Source organism: Rhineura floridana, chromosome 7 (assembly GCF_030035675.1).
Source record: "Rhineura floridana isolate rRhiFlo1 chromosome 7, rRhiFlo1.hap2, whole genome shotgun sequence".
NCBI classification, from domain to species: Eukaryota; Metazoa; Chordata; class Lepidosauria; order Squamata; family Rhineuridae; genus Rhineura; species Rhineura floridana.
The window spans coordinates 121872319-121898051 of NC_084486.1; positions in this window are offsets into that span (position 1 = coordinate 121872319).

A 25733-nucleotide genomic window follows, 5' to 3' on the forward strand; every position below is an offset into this window, starting at 1 on the left:
CTTGGTAGAAAACAGGAAAGGGGATGTCTGAAATCAGCCCCATTTCTCCCTGTTGGAAGCACAACAGCAGGGATCACACTGAGTCAGTAACTTAATGGGTTAATTCTGTTATTGGTCTGGCTGACAGCAGGCTGGAGATTCCAGGCATTTGGGAGTTAGCTACCTGTGGGGAAGGCTGTTGAGATTTGACAGTGTGGAAAAGCGGTTTTGAAGGATTTTTCCCTGTGTAGGTCTGACAAATCTCTCTGTATATTTCTCCTCAAGTTATTTCTTGTTCATTTTATGTCAGTAAAGTATTATCAGTTTCTTTTCTCTCTCTGGACTCCCTCTGCTTTATTCCAGAGACTCTACCAACACTCCCAACAGGTGGTTGTCACTGTCAGAGATAAATATTATCAGTCATTTATTAGTACAGGAGTAGCTAATGTGGACCCTCCTGAAGTTGCCAGACTACAATTCCCATCATCCTTCCATGCTGGCTGGGGCTGATGAGAGATGGAATCCAACAACATCTGGAGGCCATTTTGTTGGCTACCCCTGCATTAGTACCTGCAATCATACTGTCTACACAACCAGAATTCTTATATGACAACAGAGGGGACAGTAGTTCTGCTTTTCATGCTAAATTGCCACAATGACAATCTGTTTTGGGGACTGGTCTCTATAGATACTTTATAAATGAGAACTTCCTATTTTCAGGAGTGTAATAAGAAGCAGAATTGAGGCAACAGCAGCAATGAATGCTCCGTAACATAAATAATCAATGAACACCAAAAGCCTCTGTGAATGAAAGCCAGTTAATCTGGTATGTAAAAGTATATAAAACTGAAGAAACGCTATCCTTGGAGAAGAATTGCATGTTTGGGGGGCATGGTTAACAAAGCATTGTACTGTGCAGCTACCCTATGTACATCTGACAACTGGGAAGGGGGAGGGTGTGACACTTCAAGGAGAGCCCTCAAGGATGATCCTGATTCAACAGCAAGTTCCTGCCAGAGAAACTAGTGCTTAATGTGCCCTAGACCGTGCTCTTTGGGAAGGTCACAACAGTCAGACAGCCTGCCTTTGTCTTTCCAGTGGCTATTCTGATGCTAAATCTTGTTTAACAATACCTAATCAGGTGTCTTGGCCCCTGAATCCAGCTCCTAATACTACCCTGGGGAAGATACAGGTGAGGAGGAATTACAGGTTGTTTCGTTCAGTGGAAGACACTGAGTACCTCCCCCGGACTCTCCTGACCTGAGGATGTACCTCTCCTGCCTTCCTCAGACTTGGAGGGCAAGCCCTCTTGCACAGCATAGAAGTCAACACCTGTGAAACTGGACAAGGACCCTTGAAATCAGCACTCCCAGATGGAGGTGGGGCCAACTGCAATATGGCCCTTGCCAGCCTTCACAAGGCCTGAGGTGGCCTGAGCTCTTTCCTGAGACAACACCTTCTGAAACTCATCCAGCAGGGCCACTGGGAGCTGTTCAGGGTCCTGACCTGTCTTGAGATAACTGACTTGACCTTTCACCTGGACTTGCTTTGGCCTGTTTCTTCGTCTGGCTTCCCCTGAAGAACAGGATATGAGAATTGGCTCTCTTTTTTATAAAGTGCAGAGTTGCTAGGGGGGTGGAGCTAGCCTCTAAATAAAATTCTGAGTGGACCCATAGACCACTGACTTCAGAGATGGAGTGTTGGACAAGCCAACATTTCATTTCCCTAACAGTGCCAGCATTTACTGACATCAGATACCCATAAAAATGTGAGGCTTTACCCTCAGTCCCATAGAGCCATTCAGCCAGGTGGTCAAAGATGTGGCCTCTCAGACCCTGCCTTCTCCAAGCAACTTTTTACATACTCTAAAAACCAATACCCTGCTCAAGCAGGTAACATGTAGTTAGCTAAGTAAGATTGACTTTTTGATATCATTTTAAGTTTGTGTGTGTGACTGTTTCCTTTCCTTTTCCCAAATAAGCTTATTTGTATACTTGGACATATGACTGCATTGTTTTAAAGATGAATTTTACACTGAAATCTTTCCATGTGCTAAGACTGCACGAATGACATCTTTTTATTCTAAGAATCATGGGGTTTATCGTATGGAGGCTTTGTGAAAAGAAACATTACACTCATCGCCATTTTAATATTTCCAGAGCTAGACTTAAGGGAAGGGGTACCTAAGAACCAAGCTTATAAATTCTTCCAAATACCCGCATAACCTAGTAGTGGCAGACTATCATAATTCTTTTGGGGTGGGAAACCCTTCTACAAAAAGGGAAGGTGCCATTAGGAGAACCTCCCCTCCAATCCATCACATCTGTGAAGGCAAAATTTGTGTTTGAATTCACCAAAATTTGTGTTTGAAGGCAATGGTAAATCCCCTCTGAATACCGCTTACCATGAAAACCGTATTCATAGGGTCGCCAATAAGTCGGAATCGACTTGAAGGCGGTCCATTTCCATTTTCCATATTTTGGTAACCTCAGTATGGTATTATTGTAATGTACACTATGTGGGGCTGCCCCTGCAGTTGCTTTCTAAGCTGCAGCTTATGCAAAATGTGGTGCTTTGGCTGCTAATTGGTGCAACCTACCACCAACATGTAAACATCATTGCTCAAAGAGCAGACTGCTTGCCTGTTAGCTACTGGACAATTTTTAAGGTTCTGTTGCTGATTTATCAAGCCCTAAACAACTTGGGAGACTTCATGAACCTTCATTCATATAGGCCTGCTCAGTTGTTGAGATCTCAGGACAAAGTCCTGCTGGTTGTGCTGCAGCTTGCGGAAGCCAACCAGGGTCTTTTCTGTTGTGGCACTCAGCATATTGAATTCTCTCCCTGCCTGAAATAAAGCAGGCATGAACTCTGTTGAGTTGTTGGCACCTCCGAAATTTTATCTGTTCACCAAGGCTTTTTGTGGTCATTGATACTAAGCCATTAAGAATCATTTGGCTACTGTGGCTGCTGTTGTTTTCAATGTATTTAAGTTACTGGAGGTAAATGGACGTTCAATTGCGTTGTTATACATGCATGGCAAACTGCCCTGGAATTTTTAATGAAGAGTGGTATAAAAATGTTTGTTTTTTAAAAATAAAATTGATGATGGGTTCAGTGTCAAAATAAAATATTGCCCCGGGGGGTTGTGCAAAAGGGGCTTTTGCAGGCAACAAACAGCAACAATTGCCCTTTATGTAAGAAACAGTTAAAGAGGAAGTTATCTTGTAGGAAAAAGTAGTGCAACAGGAAAAGCAGGCATTATAAGCACCAATCTCCTCAGCAGCATTCATTTTGGGAATACCAGCTTTACTAACGATAGAAAGAGGTTTGTATGCTGTGATGTGTATGCTTTAATTTGGATTCCTGCATTGAGCAGGGGGCTGGATTCAGTGGCCTTATAGGCCCTTTCCAACTCCATGATTCTATGTTTCTAAGTTTCTTAGAAACGTATCTCTTTGGATCGTAATTGTTTTGGGACTGCACTGTGTTCTATTAAGTTTAAAATAACTGGTGCATGTTGTTGTCTTCTACCTTTATGTTGTTATGCTCTCCCAGTTCCTAAACTGGATAAAATTAACCTAATAAAACCATAGATGTTGTCTGATTCCAACTCTAGATGTTATCTGATTCCACCTCCCATCAGTCCTAACGAGCATGGACAATGGTTAAGAATAATAGGAATTGTAATCTAACATCTGGAGGGGGGCACGTGTTTTCCTCACTCTGGCATTTGTTTGTTATCTCTAGACACTGGAATGGCTAGTTAGGATAGTAAAAGGCAGGGATTCTCAAGCTTTTGACCCCTGTACCCTACTTGAGATAGCCAAAAGTTGATGAGGTCTATCAGTCACAAATTTGTGGGACAGAGCAAGTCACAAAACCACAGATGCAGGCAGAGTTTGGCATAATCAGCTGGCAAGTATTGACCCCATTTTCTGCTGGTATCTAACCCACTTTTGAAAATAAATAATTTCTTTGCCACAGCATTTTCCTTGTGGCAAGGAGTTCCATAGCTCAGCTTTCCTCAAGCTAAGAACAGACATTTTTCTGGATTCGCCATCTGAGGCAGAATTTGCTGATCCAGGAGCATTAAATGGAGATGACTTTTTCCTCCCTATACTACCTTTGTACTAGATTGTCATCACACCATGATGACAGTATGAGCTGCTAGAGCAGGGGTTCTTAGCATGTGGCCCGTGGACCCCTAGGGGGTCCATGGATGGGCTTCAGGGAGTCTGTGACCTGGGCACAAAACAAAAATCTATTTCCAATGCAATAAAATCAATTTATTTATTTATGGGGGTCCGTAGCTTTCACCAGATTCTCAAAGGGGTCTGACAATGACAAAGTTAAGAACTACTGTGCTAGATGGTGCAAAAGGCACAAGAGAGACTATTGTGGACAGATTGGCAGGCAAGACAGAGTAGTGATAGAGGCATGGCTGGGGAGGGGAGGCTAGAGAGAAGAAAGGGTTAGGCATCCCTCAAGGCCATGCACCTGTCACTGCCTGTGCCTGAGTTAAAGCCAGGGAGGGGCAATGGTGCTGCAGTTGAGGCATAGCTAGAGCACAGGGTGAGAGCACATGGCCTATTGGTGGGTGTCTTCCATCCCTTAGCGGATGGAGATGATGCCTTGCCACAACCAGATGTCATGTCCCAGCAGCAGCAGGTGATGGCAGGGTGAGGGGAAGAGACCAGGACCAGAACTTCCCTTAAGAGTGGCAGACGAGGTGGTGACATTTCCCAGCAGCTCTGATTTAATGATCCTGGGCCTGGTGGTGCCAGCCTCAGCCCAAAGAACAGCAACTGCTCTATATGGAGAGGTGGCAATGGCACTGGTACTGCCAATGCTCAGAAATCAATGGCAAGGGGCACAGCATGGCTCCACTGCAATTCCACAACCAGCCCAGGAAGACCTGTTAGGGGATTGGCAAGCCTAGCAACCAAGGGGAGCAGACCCTCCCAGTCTTTTACATTTTCCCCTTCCTACCCCCACATATCTCTAAAAGTATTTTTACCAATTTCCTATAATTTCTTGTCCCATTAACCTTTCACACCCAATTTGTACCTTATCTCCCACCCCCAAAAAAGAAACCTTCCAGTTTCTTTCATCTTTCCTGTCTGGTCCTTTTACATTTCTTCCTCCTGAAACAGCTTTTGTCTGTTACCCCTTTCCTTTCTGTTCCCAGTCTGTTTATGAATAATGACAATAATGGAAATAAATATTTTATCTCGCTTTCTAATCTCCTTCCACACCTCCTCTGGCCCTTTTCCCTCACATGAGGGAGACCTTTCCTTCCTCCTCCCCCCTCTGAACTTCTTTGCCTCCTGGCCACCTTTATTCAGCATGCAAGGAGTGGCTGGTGCTGGCACTGGTTCAACCAAAAAGGTATAGCAGGGCAAGCAAGTGAGGAGGCCCTGAGCAGGATGTGGCACTAAGACCCACCTGAAAGTGGTCCAAGGCCTATTGGTAGGTCCTGGTTCACAGTTCGAGACTCTCTGCTCTGAAGACTATTAGATATTATGGAGCTGTTCTCCCTATGTCCTACCTTCATAATTAGAATAACATGTTCTTATAAATCTATGTACATAACATCTATTCTTATTTTGTATACATGTGTGGTCCACCTAGAAATGTGATGAAACTACAGCTGTCCTTTGCATTTTGTGACCTGTCAATCAAGAACATCATTTATTTATTTTTTGGCTTGACAACGAGGGCTGTAGTCAACAGAAACACATTTCAACTGCTGCACATTTGTGGAGCTTTGCGGTGCCCAAAGGACTGTTGGTTGGTTTTACTACAATTATATTACCCATGATTAAACTGTGGTTGCAGTAAGGCTCTTAATGTCATACTCATTTTGCCCATCTGATGTAATGAATGGCTGGGCTATTCATAATCTGCCATTATTAAATGTGCCATTGTTTAAAGAGGATGATAACTGGAAAACTCAGTCACTTTCTAGGTTGTTATGTCATTGAAGTTCATCTTAAGTTCATGATTATTCAAAATTAGAGGGTGAATACAGATGACTAGGTTACCATCTCTGTGTTCAGGCATTTGCCTGAATGTAATATGTTTAAAAGTGGGGGCAGCTGGGCAAGCAATGAATGATCAAACCGATTTTTAGAACACTGGTATTTATTTCTTATGTTCTGAAATGAGAGAATTCAGGACCATATTCAACCATATAATGTCTTTGCCTTATTGTCATAATGCATTAACTCTGTGTATGTGTGTATATGATACATTTTGAGTAAAAATGTGGGGGCCAGCATGCATTAAAAAAAGAGGTGACAAACAGAGCTCTTTACCTGTGAGTACCATCACAAATACTTTTTTTTTAAGTAAGTGGGGCAGGAGTGTGCACACAAGCCCCATCCCCACCAACCCTGTGTGTATCCATCCCCCTGTGCATCAACCTCATCCTTCCTGTGTTCAGTAGGAAAGAGTCCTTGATTGCATAGAGGGTTTTTCTCACTTTCAAGTAGGGATAGAGGAGAAATTTGATTCAGTTTGCATTTAAAACCAAATGTATCAAATTCACATTTTCCAAAACAATAAAAGAACCAAACCACAGCAATCCTTTGAAATTTGCACTTATTCAAATTTTGTAATCTAGTTCTCCAACCGAGCAGTGTTTACGAAAATGCAAATGTTGGGGAAAGTGTGCTCAAAATGAATATATTGGTGAAAACAACATACAAAAATGTATTATATTAGGATAAATTGCTTGCAAAAATGTGTGCAATAGTCAAAACTGCATACAAAACTATTTATTAGAAGAAATTCTCACTAAAATGCTGAAGAATTTTCATGAGGATTTTTTTAAAAAAACAAATCACGAATTCCTGCAGAAATGTGGAGAACCAAATTTAAGATTGGAAAAATGAGAAACTGAGAAAACTGAAATTGACAGATCATTCCATCCCTACTTTTAAGTGAACACATGCAATCATACCTTCCCTATTGCCAAGCAAACCTGAGGGGACCCACCAGAGGGGACTTTACCCAGGGCTGCTTTGAACATGGAGCAATGTCTTGGATTTACGAACTTGTCATCCCTGGCAGGTGATGGTGAGGCGTTCTCCTGAGCAGCAGAGTTTTGAAGCAAATGTAGTTTTTCAGACTAGTTTGTCTCCCCTGCTTTCTCTCTGTGGTTTTCAGATGCCATCATTCCAAGTGCTCTTTATATACTACTTTTACATCAGCCAGCCCCTGAGCCTACCTGCTGCTCCATCTCCCCCGTCTCTCTAGAGGGGAGAGTCTAGAACCTGTCATACATCATCAACTACCAGGGACTAGAAGACTTTCCATATCAATGTAAGGGCTGCTTCTGTGAGTTGGTATCTTTAGCAACAGTCATCGCTTGTGCCCCCTCTACAGCTGTTTCTACCCCTTCCCTCTGGAGTAATATTCTTTAGAATGTCAAGGTGTCACATGGACACTGTGGCAAGTCCATGGGTCTTTAAAAAAATACTAACTTTCCTGCAGAAAGATGCAGCAGTCTTTGATAATATACAGACAATACCACCAGATTATAATTTGTTTTGCGGCAGCCCTTGCCAAGTCGGTGTCCTCTATATGTTTTGGACTACACCTCCATCAGCTCCAGCCGGCATAACAGTACCTGATAGGAGTTGTAGTATATGAAGGATAAATATATGCAACCTTGAGGGACTATGACAAAACAAAAAGTTCTGTAATGCATGTCTCCAAACATCCCTAATACATTACACCCTTGGGTTTTTTTGGGGGGGGGGTATTTGTAAACCAGGAATCAGTCAGTGATCTTTCATAAGATTATTTTCTCTTTCTTAAAAAAAGGGGGGGTTGGTTTTCTTTATTACCCAAGAAACATTGAGACTCTGACATCACCAAAGTTTTGTTTGTATGTATGTGGTGGGTTGTTGTTGTTGTATGATGAAAAGTGAAGTTGGAATATGCCATTCTTCTTGTTATTGTTGGATATAGTTAATATTTGGACTTCCGGGAAGGGTGACTTCGCTTGTGCCTGCTTTTGAGACGGGCTCCCGCCTCAAAAGAAGCTTATTCAGATATAAATCAGTCAGAACATTTTTTTTTGACTGATGAAATTTCTCCCGGGCAGGGAGAAACGTAGAGATCAACCTCAAAAGCCTGTTTTTGTTGGGAGGACTGGATTTCATTAATTTATGAGAAAAGGTCCAGCCAGCAATGCCGGATGGACTTCCAAACAAGCTCTATCTGATTAATGCGATACGTTTATCTTTTCTTCAAAGAGAAAACGGACTAACAGGCAAGCACCTTTCTATTATTTTTTTTTACTTGGTTTAAATTGTTGCAGCAAAAAGAGATTTGTCAAATGAATCAGCTTTAAAGAACTTCTGGGTGAGCTATAACTCTTCTCTGTTATTCATGAAATTAACAGCTTATCTCTGTTTCTATTGCAAAAAGCTGTCCTGGAAGTGCATTCTAAAGATATAAACAGAAGAGGGATTTCTATTCCGAGGAACATTATATTGTCTGGGACTATTCTCTTTTTGGTCTATTTTATTTTGACGAATCTGCTTCTTCACGACGCCACTAACTGTTTTGATGCTGGGAACTAAATTTGTTTTGTATTCTTGAACATAGAGAGATAAGGCAGGCTGCTCTGTTTATACTGTGATGTCATCAAGCCTGGAATATTAACCCAATTGTTGCTGAAATAAGAAGCGGTTCTTCTTTATTTTTGTTTTGTTTTGTTTTCGTGGTTTTAAAAATGGCAATCAAGAAAGTGGCTGAGAATCTGGAAGTAATTATGTTTCAGAAAATAATGGATGAGATTGAGATAACGAAACAAACCCTGCGACAGGGCAGTAAGGAGCTGAAAATTGAACTGAGCAAAATGACGCAGGAGCTTAAAGAAATAGGGGATCCTGTGAGAGAGGAGAATGAGATCAGAGATGAGAAAAGAAAAAATAAAGGGAAGATACAAGCCCTGGAGATTGGAACAAATGTGGAATTGGAAAAAGATCTGGAGTTTATGGATATTAGAAATAAAATCTACTGTTTGGAATTTAACGTTATCTCTGAAGAAATTAATGAAGATATTAGAGATAAAGTTATCAATGGCTTGGATAATCTTCTGGACTGGAATGACGTGATGGAGCTTGATATAGAGAAAATCTATGGAATTAACTGCAGCCATGTGACAATGGAAAAACTCTCAAGAGATGAGCCAGTGCATTTTGTAAAAAAGAAGAACAGAGATATGACTTTACAACAATATTTCAGCAACTTATTCAGAATTGATGGCAAGAAAATATTTGGGATAGAGGAAATTCCCATCAGACTCTTGTTATATGACTATGGCTATGACAGCAAGATTATTATGGAATACTGATAATGGAAGATTGGACACTGAAATTACTGGACTTAACAGGACTATTGAAGATGGAAGATGGAATTAATAGGGATAATGGAATAATGGCTATTGAAATTATTGGACCTAACAGATTTTGATGAGATGGATTAATTGATATGTTTATTTGGACTATGGTTATGACAATAAGATTATTATAATTATTAACGAGATGGATTAATTGACATGTTTATTTGGAGAAAAATTGATAGATATATTTCTTAAAGAATTGAAACCTCTCTTTGACTTTTTGTGGAAAGAATAAAGTAATGTTTATGAGATTTGATGATTAATTAAGATAACTACTGGAGGAAAGTGATTTTATAATATAATTTAAGAGACAGGATTGTTATATATTGTAGACCTATAACTGATTTGATCTGCGACAAATGGGAAGTCAACATTTTATTTTTTTGTTTAATCATTTTTGTTTTGTTTTGTTTTTTGTCTTTGAATGTTTTATGATTTTGTTTTGTATGTTTTATGAAAATTTGAATAAAAATTATTGTAAAAAAAGGATATAGTTAATATTCAGTGGTTGTTTCATCACATCACTTTTTTCTTTACATCACAGGGTTAAATTGCACGTGTGCATTAACAACCTATTTTAAAAGCATTTAGTTACAATCATTTGAAAGCATTTGTGCATGTGTACGACAAACATTATGTTTTTAAAAAAGAAGAAAAAATGAAGGCAAGATTGATTTTGCCTCTTCCCTACTCCATGCATGGATAATTCCAATTATGTACCAGAAAGATTTGCATTGACCTCCTTTCCCTCACCCCATTCTTGTGTGCCGGCAGTGCTATTTATTATACAACAGGTGTGGGGGTTTTGAGTCAGATTTTATTCTGAAGGTATACTAATTTTTAAAAAATTACACACACATACACTTATACAGAATGATTTATTAGAAGCAATATACATGTGTTTGGGAATCAATGCAAACAACACAATTATCTAGAGTTAATTTTTACCACTGTGAGAATAGAATGATCTACTTCTATAAACAAAGAACCAGGAAGTGTCATGATGCTCCACCAGCAAAGTATGGAAGGACAGTCGAACCAACACCTTGACTCCATAGCAACAGAACAAGTCAGTAACTAGGAATGGAGCAATGACAACCACAGGGTAATACAAAACCCACCACAGTCATCTGGGCTGCAGCAGTTTAACACACATCTAGGAACTAGGCAAACTTATTATTTAAATGTATACTCAATCCATCCTCCAGGAAACCAAACACAAGAAGTATCCCACAATGGTACCTTGAACAGGTGACTGTGTCAATTTCATTTCAGAGATAAGGCTTTTGCAGGAAAGCATGTGTCAAGGTGAAATTGACATCAAATTGGTATAATGTTTATGTATCCATATATTTCCATATGGGTAAGTTTGTCATCAGTATTCATCAGAACTCATAGTAGTATTCAAATGTTCTTGAATTTCAGAGGCTTGTCCAGTCCAGGGCCATCTTATATGACTAGAATATACAATTAAATATATGCTGTACTGTATACTCTTTTACTATATGAGTTTATATATAATTAAAATATAATTTAAAAAATGGTTCACAGATTTATATAAAATGTAGCAGAGCTTCCTGTTTTATATTAAAAGATTGATCTAAATTAACCAACACAATCTCTAATTGTTTTTAAAGGAATTAGATTTAGATTAAATAAAATAGGCCTGAACTTCATATAAAATATTTTGGAAATTATTCAGATTAAATGCATAGATTTAAACAATGACAACCCCTATCTTAGTTATTATGTCTTAATGGTAACTAACTAGTATTAATATTGCCTTTAACATGTCACCTCATCAAGTGCAAGAGGGCAGGTCCCTGTCCCAAGAATCTTGCATTTCCACACACAATTGAAGGTTCCTGGGTTTGCCTTTAAAGCACTTAGGGCTTGGGATCACCTCTTCCCACATCTGCCCACTTAGACATTGAGGTCATCCTCAGAGGCATTTTTCCAGGTGCCTCAACCAAGTAGAGTTCAGGAGAATTCAGTTCAAATCAGTTCACATTTAAAGCTGAATCTTTCCAAAACAATATGAAAACCAAAACACAGCCATCCTTCAAAATTTGCACTTATCCAAATTTTGAAATGCAATTCTCCAACAATTTTTTTTAAAAAATGCATATATTGGAGAAAATGTGCATAAAAATGAATATATTAGTGAAAATAACATGCAAAAATGGGACAAATGGCTTGCAAAGTGTGTATATTACTCAAAAATGGGTTTATAGGAGAACTTTTCATTAAACTGTTGAAAAGTTTCCATGAGGATTTTTAAAAACAAATTGATGCAGAAATGTGGAGAACTGAATGTTCAGATTGGTAAAATGAAAAAGAGAGAACCAAAACTGATGAATCCTTTCATCCCTACAACCAAGTGTGTGACCAATTCAGGTTGAGGTCATCTGAGTCTGCTTCATTTTTTCCTTTGGACAGATGTGAGTAAAATTAGCAGGAATATTAGCCCCAGAGTTGATAAAGCCTGCCAAATTGTAGGCAAATAGATCCAGAGGATTTTGTGTTGGGTATGTTTAAAGTTTGGTTTTGTAAAAAATAAAATAAATTAAAAAGTCTATAACTTCTGTATTTTTTGGTGGAATTGGGTGACATTTTCAGGCATAGTAGCCCCCCCCCCCGAAGGATTAAGTCTGCCAAATTTTAGAAGGATAAGTGCAGTGATTTTCCCACAAGAGCAGCCATTACAGCTTTGGAGTGGGTAATAAGGATTAACTTAATCTCCCCTAGTTTTTATAGGCAATTAGTCTGAAAACAGCAGATATAAGAGAGGTGCTCCTAGGCCAGGAATTTGCCAAACTGTAGACAAATAGGTCAAGTGGTTTTCATTCTAGACACCTTTTAAAATTGATGTGGTGGAGGAGAGAACTAAAAGGGATTCACTTTCCTTTCCCAAAACACTGGGATTGGAGGGTCTGAGTAAAACTGTTCCCTCTGATTACCAAGTTTGACCTATGAGTCACAGCAGAGCCCTCCCTCCTCTGTCTCTCCACCTGGTGCATGCTCTGGTGTTAACCCCATCCCCATCCTGCTATTTTCCTTATATGGTAAGCTTAGGGACATTGATTTAACTTTTAGCAGGGAAGTTCTCTGTAGTGTCATCCAGGTTGCCAAGACACCACAAGGTGCTTCAGGGTACCCACTTCAGCTGTGAATACAGATCCCAGTTCACTTTGGACAAGCCCAGAATCCCTCTAAAGCATCCTGCTTCAGGTCTGGATCCAGAATTCATCCAAAGCTGCTGTACACCTCTAATAGATACAAAAGGCTCATGACCTCTTCTGGATGCCAGAGTCCTTTCCCGAAGTCTTATAATGTATTCACTTATTGTACCGCTTTTCTCTTTAAAAAACATGAGAGACTTCTTTTCTCTCAAGGGCTACCTGTCTCAAAGACTGTCTATACAGGCAGCAAAATCAAGCAGTAGTCAAATTTTTCTAGACTATATTATTTTGGTCTTCAAGTATGTAGCTAGTTTGCATATTTGATGGTTTGACCAAATTAAAAAATCTGCAGTTATCTGTTGCATTCCAAAATGTTTGCACACACACCATACCCACTAAGTACTGAAGTCAATCTCTTCATTTTGGGTTCTAGTTCCTTCAGATCAATAATTTGTGAACTTAGAGGATAATTTTTCTGTACAGACCCTCTTGGGTGTTAAGATCAGCAGAGGGGGCCCTTTGGTAGTTTTGCTGCTTTCGGAAGCTCAGGAGGTGGTGGCCTGGGAGAGGGCATTCTTTGTGGTGGCCCCTAAATTGTGGAATGCCCTCCCCACTGAAGTATGTCTGGCAACTTCACTGTACAGTTTTAGGTGAGTGCTGAAAACACAGCTCTTTACCCTGGCCTTTGCACCTAAGACATATATTTTTAGAACCCACCCTATTTGGGGACTTTAGGTTGTTTTTAAATTATTTTTAATGTCATATTTTTAAATTGTTGTAACCCATCCTGGGACCTTTGGGTGAACAGCAGGTAATAAATGATGATGATTAATTTATTTATTTATTTATTAAATTTCTATACCGCCCCATAGCCGAAGCTCTCTGGGCGGTTCACAATGATGATGATGATGAAGAAGAAGAAGAAGAAGAATACAGATGATGGAGTTTTACTGACAGTATCAGCAAGAAAGTAGTTTGCAGAATCAAATTATTGCAGGTGAGAACAACAGACCGCTCAGGACCAAAATAACAGAAGCAAAATAGAAATTTAAAAGTTTGATACCCTCCCATGTAACAGCGCAATCCAAACCCAAGATCCATCAGGATGAGAGAGTTTGGATTTGGCTGAAGTCCCTTAATAAAAGGGGTGGGGGGAGACCTTAATACCCAAAGTACCTATGAACGTTGTACCTATGCTGTAGCTAAACCAGAGATATGCCATGTAAGGTTCTCAGCCCAGCTCAGCCAGGGCTCTGTGAGCTCAGCTGTGGTTCAGCTGGCAGGATTTACTCGAGTAGAATTTACTGTTTCAGGAATGTGGTGAAGCACAACAGGACAAGGAGAGACTTACAGTTATTCCAAACCCCTGTCAGCTTAGTCTCATGACCTAGCAACCTGGCAGAACTTAGATGGCAAAAAGAGTGGTGTAAGGTAAATTCCTCCTGAGCAAAGTTTGGAATTGGGATAATTTATGCTGGCATAATTTACTCCACCTTTCTGCAGTTAGGATAGCTCTGTAGATCATGATCATTCTGAAAAGAGTTTTCTACTTTTCTGAGAGATTGATTGCAATTTAACATGTTCATATGTCTTTATCTGGGGATTTTTTTAAAAGAATCAAGGCGAGTATATTTTAGTTGTACCAATTTTTAGCGCAGAGAACATAAGCAAGTTTGCTTATGTAATCAAATCACAGTAATCAAATAAGTACTGCAAATATATTAGTTTCTTCAAAAATTATTTTAGAAGAGACTTTCTGCATGCCATTGGAGGTCTAGGGACTGCACATTGCTGGATTTGTTCCCATACAATCCTTTTCTATAAAATTTCTATCCATATTTTAACCGTTTGGTCAGTATTTCATACACATATTTCCCTCCTGACTGAAAATTGGTGGTGTCCTTCACTCTTATTGCTGAACAATGCTTAATTTTCGGCTTCCTAAGAGTTAGGATGAGAGCCAATGTGGTGTAGCGGTTAAGGTGTTGGACTACGACCTGGAAGACCAGGGTTCGAATCTCCACATGGCCATGATACTCACTGGGTGACCTTGGGCCAGTCACTGCCTCTCAGTCCCAGAGGAAGGCTATGGTAAAACCGCCTCTGAATACCGCTTACCATGAAAACCCTATTTGTAGGGTCACCATAAGTCGGAATAGACTTGAAGGCAGTCCAAGAGTTAGGATTACTTGTCTTCCCAGTAGGGACAAGGGAGAAATTTGATTCCATTTGCATTTAAAGCCAAATCCATCAGATTTGCACTTTCCAAAACAATACAAGAACTGAAACACACTTCTCCCCTGAAATTCACACAAATTTTGTAATACAGTTCCCCAACCAACCAATGTTTACAAAGATGCATATGTTAGTATATATAATGTATAAAGATGCATACATAATATAATAGATTAGATTAGATGCATATAAATGAATTAGTGAAAATAACATATAAAATACTTTTATATTAGGAGAAAATAATTGCAAAAATGTGTACATTAGTGAAAACTGTATACAAAAATGTATTTATTAGAAGAAATTCATACTACAACGCTGAAGAATTTTCATGAGGCTTTTTTAAAAAAATGCAAATTGTTGCAGAAATGTGGAGAACTGAATTTAAGACTGGGAAGAAATTGAGAAATTGAGAGAACCAAAACTGACAGATCCATCCCTACCTCAAAGTAACCCACCACCTGTGCAGGGGTATTTCCAGAACAGTGATACATACAAAGTAGCAATAGGTAGCCTTCTCCAATGGTGGGTAATTCTGTGTTTGTTTGCTTATTACGTTTATATCCTGCCTTTTCCCCAAGGAGCTCAAGATGGTGTACATGATCCTTATCCCTCTCATTTTATCCTCACACCAACCCTGTGAGGTAGGTTAGGCTGTGAGATAAGTGTCTGGCCCAAGGTCACCTACTAAGCTTCATGGCTGAGCAGTGATTTGAACCTGACTGTCCCAGTCTTAGTCCAAACACTCTTAACCACTACATGACACTATCTGGTATTGTGTCTGCACAAGAGTAACCGAATGATCCAATCGCACCTGATATAGAGATATAACACAATCACTTGCACATATGCATGCACATGTTTACCAGGGGGCGGAATAGAAAAAGGCACACCCAGAGGAACAATTATGCAGTGGTGAAGAGGACAGGCTTGTCTGTGCATAGGTACTTTGGGTTTTAAGGACATTTTGGTTCTTTTATTACTCAATTTCCCATGGCACACTAGCAGTTGTTCCATACCATGCTATTTGGGAATTGTTGCCTATAATGGAGAGAAAAAAAAATGCATCTAGGTAAGTGAACCTGGCATTTAAAGCACAGTCCTGGGACTGAAATCCATGGATAAAAGTACTAAATGGTCCACTTCAGTTCCAATAATTTCAATATGTCTTAGGCAATTCTTTTCACGCTGACTTGGGTGTAAGCTCCATTGAACTCACTGGGACTTACTTCCAAGTAAACACTCAGGATTGTACTGCTAGGGATGTGTATAGGCATGTCATGTTCTGGACTGGACTCATTCAGCACCATCCTTTGCATGTCAACTCATCTAGTCCAGCCCACTGCTTGAGACAGGAAATCTCTCACTGTCCAACCTCTCCTTCATAGAATCATAGAGTTGGAAGAGGCCTGTAAGGCCATCGAGTCCAACCCCCTGCTCAAAAAAGAAATCCAACTTAACACATACCCAACAGGTGGATGTCCAGCTGCCTCTTGAAGGAAAGAGGCAGATGTTGGAAAGCCCACCACCTCCCTAGGTAATTGGATCCATTGTTGTATGGCTCTAACAGTTAGGAAGTTTTTCCTGATGTTCAGCTGAAATCTGGCTTCCTGTAACTTGAGCCCATTATTCCATGTCCTGCACTCTGGGATGATTGAGAAGAAATCCCGGCCTTCCTCTGTGTGACAACCTTTCATGTACTTGAAGAGTACTATCATATCTCCCCTCAGTCTTCTCTTCTCCAGGCTAAACATGCCCAGTTCTTTCAGTCTCTCCTCATAGGGCTTTGTTTCCATTTCCCTGATGATCCATGTTGCCCTCCTCTGAACACGTTCCAGTTTGTCTGCATCCTTCTTAAAATGTGGTGTCCAGAATTGGATGCAGTACTCAAGATGAGGCCTAACCAGTGCTAAATAGAGGGGAACTAGTACTTCACATGATTTGGAAACTATACTTCTGTTTATGCAGCCTAAAACAGCATTTGCCTTTTTTTTCAGCCACATCACACTGTTGGCTCATATTCAGCTTGTGATCAACAACAATTCCAAAATCCTTCTTGCATGTAGTATTGCTGAGCCAAGTATCCCCCATCTTATAACTGTGCATTTGGTTTCTTTTTCCTAGGTGTAGAACTTTGCATTTATCCCTGTTAAATTTCATTATGTTGTTTTCAGCCCAATGCTCCAGCCTATCAAGGTCCCTTTAAATTTTGTTTCTGTCTTCCAGGGTATTCGCTATCCCTCTCAATTTTGTATCATCTGCAGATCTGATAAGCATTCCCTGCAACTCCTTTTTTTTATCATTAATTTTTATTCAAATTTTCAAAGACGAAAAAACAAAACAAAACAAAAACAATTAAACAATAAAATAAAATGTCGACTTCCGATTTGTCGCAGATCAGTTATAGGTCTAGAATATATAACAATCCTATCTCTAAAATTATATTATAAAATCACTTTCCTCCAGTAATTATCTTAATTAATCATCAAATCTCATAAACATTATTTTATTCTTTCCACAAAAAGTCAAAGAGAGGTTTCAATTTCTTGAAAGATATATCTTTCAATTTTTCTCCAAATAAACATGTCGCTTAATCCATCTAATTCAAATCTGTTAGGCCCAATAATTTCAATAGCCATTCTTCCATTATCTATATTAACTCCATCTTCCATCTTCAATAATCCTGTTAAGTCCAGTAATTTCAGTAGCCATTCTTCCGTTATCAATATCCCATAATAATCTTGTTGTCATAGCCATAGTCCAAGTAAACATATCAATTAATCCATCTCATCAAATCTGTTCAGTCCAATAATTTCCATAACCATTCTTCCATTATCAATATTAATTCCATCTTCCATCTTCAATAGTCCTGTTAAATCCAGTGGTTTCAGTATCCATTCATCCATTATCAGTATCCCATGATGATCTTGCTGTCATAGCCATAGTCATATAACAAGAGTCTGATGGGAATTTCCCCCATCACAAATACGTCTTTGCCATCAATTCTGAATATGTTGTTGAAATATTGTTGTAAAGTCACATCTCTGTTCTGGGTGCATCTCTGCTCTGTCACATATTTGTAGTTAATTCCATAAATTTTTTCCATGTCAGGCCCCATCACATCATTCCAGTCAAGAATTCTGAATATGTTACTGAAGTATTGCTGCAAAGTCATATCTCTGTTCTTCTTTTTTACAAAATGCACTGGCTCATCTCTTAAGAGTTTCTCCACTGTCACATATCTGTAGCCAACTCCATAGATTTTTTCTATGTCAAACTCCATCACATCATTCCAGTCCAGAAAATTATCCAAGACATTGATAACTTTACCACCAAAATCTTCATTAATTTCTTCAAAGACAACGTTGAATTCCAAACAGTCAACTTTATTTCTAACATCCATAAAATCCAAATCTTTTTCAAATTTCACATTTGTTCCAATCTCCAGGGCTTGTAGCTTCCCTATCCCATCAAACTCCTCTCTCACAGAATCCACTATTTCTTTAAGCTCCTGCGTCATTTTGTTAAGTTCAATTTTCATCTCCTGTCTACCCTGTCTCAGGGTTTCTTTCATTGTCTCAATCTCACCCATTATTTTCTGAAACATAATTTCTTCCATGGTCTCATTCACTTTCCTGTTTGTCATTCTTAAAACCACAGAGACAAAAATTATTTCAGCCACAATTGGGTTAATATTTCAGGCTTGCTTGTATCAGTGTAGACAATACAGCCTGCCTTATCTCTATGTGTTCAGGAATGCAAAACAAACTTAGTTCCCAACATCAAAACAATTAGTGGCGTCGTGAACAAGCAGATTCGTCAAAATGAAATAGACCAAAAAGAATTTTTTCCCCCTCCTCGAAATAGAAATCCCTCTTCCGTTGATATCTTTAGAATGCACCTCCAGGCCAGCTTTTTGCGATAAAAACAAAGATAAGCTTTTTCGATTTCTTTCCTCCTTAATTTTGTTAGTGAAAGAGAAAAGCCAAAACTCACCTAAGAGTTCTTCACAGCTGATTCATTGACAAATCTCTTTTTTGCTGCACCAATTTAAGCCTAGTAAAAAAAGAAGATAGAAAGAAGGATGCTTATCTGCCTGTTAGAGTCCGTTTTCTTTAAAGAAAAGATAAAAGTGTCACTATAATCAGCTAGAGCTTGATGAAAGTCCGTCCGGCATTGCAGTTTGAACTTTCTCTCATAAATAAATGAAATCCAGTCATCCCCACAAAAACAGGCTTTGGGGTTGATCTCTACGTTTCTCCCTGCCCGGGAAAAAATCTTTATCAGTCAAAAAGAACGTTGTGACTGATTTTAGAGCTGAAAAAGCTTCTTCTGAGACGAGAGCTCGCTCAGAGGCAGCACAGGCAAAGCAACCCTTCCCGGAAGTCCCTGCAACTCCTCATCCAAGTCATTAATAAAAATGTTGAAGTGCACTGGGCCCAGAACCAAGCCCTGCGGTACCCCACTCGTTACCTCTCCCCAGTTGGAGAAGGAACCATTGATAAGCACTCTCTGAGTATAGTTCTGTAGCCAACTGTGGATTTACCTGATAGTTGTTCCATCCAGCCCACATTTAGCTAGCTTGCTAATTAGAATGCCGTGGACATTTTGTCAAAAGCTTTGCTGAAGTCAAGAGAAATTATGTCCACAGCATTCCCACAGAGAGAACTGCCCGATCAAAAAATGAGATAAGATTAGTCTAGCTAGATTTGTTCTTCATAAATCCATGTTGGCTTCTAGTAATCACTGCATTGTTTTCAAGGTGCTTACAGACTGACCTCTTTATAACCTGCTCCAGAAATTTCCCAGGGATTAATGTCAGGTTGTAGTTCCCCAGTTCCTCTTTTTGTCCTTTTTGAAGATAGGGACATTAGCCTCCTCCAGTCATCTGGTACTTTACCCATCCTCCATGATTTCTCAAAGATAATAGACAGTGGTTCTGGGAGTTCTTCAGCCAGTTCCTTCATTATTCTAGGATGCAGTTTATTGGGTCCTGGAGATTTGAACCTGTTCAGAGTGATTAGGTATTTCTTGATTGTTTATCTATCAATCTCAAGCTCCAATCCTGTCCCTAAAACTTCACATTTCCCAGGAGGGTTATAGACCCTCTTTGGGGAGAAGACTGAGCCAAAATAGGAATTGAGGACTTGTGCCTTTTTTTTGTCATGTGTTATCCTTTTGCCATCCTCATTGGGTAGCTGTACCACCATTTCTTTTCTCTATCTTTTACTATGGATGTACCTGAAGAAAGAAAGCATTTTTGTTGCTTTTAGCATCTCTCACTAACTTCCACTCATTCTCAGTTATGTTCAATGGAACTTATTTCCAGAATTGCATCCTCTGTGCATTACTTTGCAGTGGATTTTCAATGTGACTTTGTGTAAATCATGCATATTCATTTAAAGCGATTGGATTGATAATGGTTTGGGCCCCAAAATGAAAATCAATAGAATTAGGGCCAAACTAGATGTGTTGCTAAATGTGTCATTAGCAACCATGTAAGGTGTTTGTTTTAGTAATGAGTGTGAGAGAAACAATTTTAATTGGGACTGCAACATATGAGGAGGAGAGGCTTAACACTTTTCTCCCAAGTTGTAATCCATACAAAAAATGCCCCCAGTGTTGCTATAAATCACAATGGGAACTTTTTCCCTCATAGCAGCATACAGTGATTTTTGTTGGAATCACAAGAAGGGATGAAAGAGTTAAACTATTAATAAATTCAAAAAACATCCTGAAGTAAGGTGGTATCCAACAAAGTAGCTCATATCCACACCATATATTTAAAGCACTCTCATACTGCTTTACATGGTGAATTCCCAGCACCTTTAACAAACTACAGTTCCCAGGATTCTTTGGGGGAAGCCATGACTCTTAATCTGATATGAGTGTTTTAAGTGTATGGTGTAACTGTGACTGAAGTTCCATTAGTGCACGGTGGCACTCTCGCTCCTCTTCCCACACACTTCTCACATGCCCCCTAAATCTTATCTGAGGATTCTCCCTGCCCTCCAGAGGAACTTGCAGAGGGCATAGGGATGCAGGGGAGATGAAAGGGCGGGGAAGTTTCATTGCAGAAATTGAAGTCCTGGCACTACTTATGGAGCTACTTCACAGAATACTGTCCATAGTTGGGTGTTGCTATTATTGTTATTGTTGTTGTTGTTATCATCATCATCACTGAAATCAATGAGACTTTAACTATAGCCAGATTGTGCTCCAAGCTAAACCCTGTTGAGACATTCAGAGAATATAAGAACATAAGAAGAGCCTGCTGGATCAGGCCAGTGGCCCATCTAGTCCAGCATCCTGTTCTCACAGTGGCCAACCAGGTGCCTGGGGGAAGCCCGCAAGCAGGACCCGAGTGCAAGAACACTCTCCCCTCCTGAGGCTTCCGGCAACTGGTTTTCAGAAGCATGCTGCCTCTGACTAGGGTGGCAGAGCACAGCCATCATGGCTAGTAGCCATTGATAGCCCTGTCCTCCATGAATTTGTCTAATCTTCTTTTAAAGCCATCCAAGCTGGTGGCCATTACTGCATCTTGTGGGAGCAAATTCCATAGTTTAACTATGCGCTGAGTAAAGAAGTACTTCCTTTTGTCTGTCCTGAATCTTCCAACATTCAGCTTCTTTGAATGTCCACGAGTTCTAGTATTATGAGAGAGGGAGAAGAACTTTTCTCTATCCACTTTCTCAATGCCATGCATAATTTTATACACTTCTATCATGTCTCCTCTGACCCGCCTTTTCTCTAAACTAAAAAGCCCCAAATGCTGCAACCTTTCCTCGTAAGGGAGTCGCTCCATCCCCTTGATCATTCTGGTTGCCCTCTTCTGAACCTTTTCCAACTCTATAATATCCTTTTTGAGATGAGGCGACCAGAACTGTACACAGTATTCCAAATGCGGCCGCACCATAGATTTATACAACGGCATTATGATATCAGCTGTTTTATTTTCAATACCTTTCCTAATTATCGCTAGCATGGAATTTGCCTTTTTCACAGCTGCCGCACACTGGGTCGACATTTTCATCGTGCTGTCCACTACAACCCTGAGGTCTCTCTCCTGGTCGGTCACCGCCAGTTCAGACCCCATGAGCGTATATGTGAAATTCAGATTTTTTGCTCCAATATGCATAATTTTACACTTGTTTATATTGAATTGCATTTGCCATTTTTCCGCCCATTCACTCAGTTTGGAGAGGTCTTTTTGGAGCTCTTCGCAATCCCTTTTTGTTTTAACAACCCTGAACAATTTAGTGTCATAAGCAAACTTGGCCACTTCACTGCTCACTCCTAATTCTAGGTCATTAATGAACAAGTTGAAAAGTACAGGTCCCAATACCGATCCTTGAGGGACTCCACTTTCTACAGCCCTCCATTGGGAGAACTGTCCGTTTATTCCTACTCTCTGCTTTCTGCTTCTTAACCAATTTCTTATCCACAAGAGGACCTCTCCTCTTATTCCATGACTGCTAAGCTTCCTCAGAAGCCTTTGGTGAGGTACCTTGTCAAACGCTTTTTGAAAGTCTAAGTACACTATGTCCACTGGATCACCTCTATCTATATGCTTGTTGACACTCTCAAAGAATTCTAATAGGTTACTGAGACAGGACTTTCCCTTGCAGAAGCCATGCTGGCTCTGCTTCAGCAAGGCTTGTTCTTCTATGTGCTTAGTTAATCTAGCTTTAATCATACTTTCTACCAGTTTTCCAGGGACAGAAGTTAAGCTAACTGGCCTGTAATTTCCGGGATCCCCTCTGGATCCCTTTTTGAAGATTGGCGTTACATTTGCCACTTTCCAGTCCTCAGGCACGGAGGAGGACCCAAGGGACAAGTTACATATTTTAGTTAGCAGATCAGCAATTTCACATTTGAGTTCTTCGAGAACTCTCGGGTGGATGCCATCCGGGCCCGGTGATTTGTCAGTTTTTATATTGTCCATTAAGCTTAGAACTTCCTCTCTCGTTAACTTAGAACTTCCTCTCTCATTGTATGTAGAAGTATAAAGAGTTTAGGTTGCACAGGGTGCATATGTCAGCCCCAACTCAATGCCCCTCTCCCCTATTCTGTTTAATGTGCTTACAAGATATTATGGATCTGCTCATGTGTCTATACTAGGGTTAGGGGAGAAATCTAATTCAGTTTGCATTTAAAGCCGACTCTATCAAATTTGCACTTTCCAAAACAGTATGAGAAACACAGCTATCCTTCAAAATTTGCTCTTATCCAAATTTTGCTATGCAGTTCTCCAGCCAAACAAAAATGCATATATTAGGGGAAAGTGTGCATTAGAATGAATATTATTATTATTATTATTATTATTATTATTATTATTATTATTTTATTATTATTTATTAAATTTCTATACTGCCCCATAGCCGAAGCTCTCTGGGCGGTTTACAACATAAAAACAAATACAATATATAATATACAATTCATATTCAGTACAATTAAAAGGAAAAATACATCACATTTTAAATAAACATAACTAAACAATAAATCTCAACAATGTACATAACATAACAAAATTAATAAACCGAACATAGTTCCCTGTGATAAAAGCTTGATTGTTAAGCCACTCTGAGACCTGTAGCTAAAAAGCAATAAAAACCATGTACCATCATTATCCCATAAAGTGACTGGATCTTCAATAGCCATCAGAACATCAAAATGCTAGGTCCTTGTTTAATTTCAGTTGGCAACTGATTCCAGAGGGCTAGAGCTGCAACACCAAAAGCCTAGTTTCTAGTGCACGTTATGTGCGGCTCTGAGGAGTGCTGTTGCCGTGTGGGGATATATGGGCGAGGGGGTCTCTTAGGTAATCTGTTCCACCTGCCTTCTGCTCTGGCCCAGAGGAGATGGGTAAGCAAAGCATGGTGCTGAGGAAGAGGAAAACCGGAAATTCCCACTGCCCGCTTGCTCATTGGCACTGTCTGGCAAGCAAGCAGGTGGTAGCAATCAGGAGGCAGAGTAGCAGCCACAGCTCTAAACACAGAGGCAGTGAGGGAGTCAGTTGACTGAGGGAGGGGGAGCCCCACTGAGGGCATCATGCCCAAGTCCCTCTCCCCATAAAATCTGGAGCTGACACTGGGAACACTTCTTATACTTCAGGGCTCTGGGATGAAGGATGCAGCATCAAACTCTCAATTTGTACCAAGAGGGTAAACTTTAAACATTTCAGACACCGAAGTACAAGTGTATTCTCAAGGATCAAAACATGTTGTCACAGGACAATATATTAGCACCATTCCTTGGACTCCATAAACAGAACTACAGTAAATGACGACATAGTGAAAATAATAAAAGGGGCTTCTTGACTGGTGTTAGCCACATTACAAAAACTTATACTACAGGTTCCCAACCAAAGAATGGCAAGGTGGTCACAAGGGCCAATCAGAACATGCTCTAAGGGGGCCTCCTTCAGATTTTCTGGCTCAACACATTCTTGCAAGGGACAATTAATGACCAAATAAGGGTGTTGCTTGCGTTAAATATGGAAAATGTCTCCGAAACTGATTTCCATATGTTATACAATTCCCTCATAGCCACAGCTATGCGGGAAATAGTTCTTCTCTGCATCCTTGCAATGGCACCATACTCATTGCACAGAACAAAGCCAAACTAGACACATCATTCTGGGGCACATAAAGGGTTCTAGCTGAACTGAGTTTCTTGGTAACAAAGCCACCTTCCGACCTTCTGGCTCCACATAGGAAGACAGGGGGTCAAGATTGGGATGTTGAGCTGGGGCCTGTGTGCCTCCTACATACGTTATGCCTCTATGCATTCTCTGAATGCCTGAGCAGGGCTTTAGTTGATAAGCAATTCTTATTTTAACTGAAATACTAATTTCAGAACGACCATGAGCTCCCGTCTTTGCTGCTACCTTTTGTTTTTGAGTTGACACTCGACTCCCCAATCACATCAATACAAAAATCCTGGATACCTGAACTGGGGCAGCAGTCACTTCTTCATCAGGGAAGACCACCAGAAAAGTGTCTAAAAACAAAACAAGGGTCTAGATAGTGGGTGTTTCACTCCAGCCTTCTTTGTCTAATAGGCTAGATCTATTTTCCTAACTGTCAGTCATTGCTATAACTTCATTCATTGCCTAAACAAAAACAAAAAGTGTGAGCAAAACAAATGAGAATAGTGCCTGCACATTTGGCTTCATATCTCAAGCTCTATAAATGCTAGAAATTGAGTTTTTACATCAAAGGTGTGGAATCTGGGGATTATGATTCATCTAGGGGGGGCAGCATCTGCCCCCCCTTGCTGCTCATGCAGATGACCATGCCTGGACCTGGCTTTTTGCACACTACACTGCAAACATAAGCAGCTTGTAGGCAGGCTAGCAATGGACTGCCAAAAAGATAAATCTTATACGAACCATGGATATGCTGAGATAGTATCACAACAGTTCTGCCATAAACTGAGAGGAATGTATGAACTGGTTATTTACTTATTTATTTATTTATTCATAATCTACACTTTCATAAAATATATCAAGGCGGTATACAAGGTACAAATAAAATCAATAGAAGTATCTATAAATTAAAAACACAATTAAACATGGCAATGAAGCATCAGTAGATACTGGCTGGTGAAAAAAGAAATTTGTATTGTGAAGGCTTGTCTTAATAATACCATTTTCAGGACACATCTAAAAGAAGGCAGGTTGCTGCCAAACTTCTATTGGTAGGGAGTTTCATAGGACAGGGCCCACCACACTAAAAGCTCAGTCCCTGATGAAGGCTAACCAAACCTCAGGGGTGTGGGGAACAACCAGAAGTGCTCCATCCGATGATCTTAGTGATCAAGGTGGAGCATAAAAGATCAGGCAGTCCTTTTAAGGTGCTCATGTGTCCTGGTTGACAGAGGACCATTCTCAGAGCCAGCACCAGACCGGCATGGAG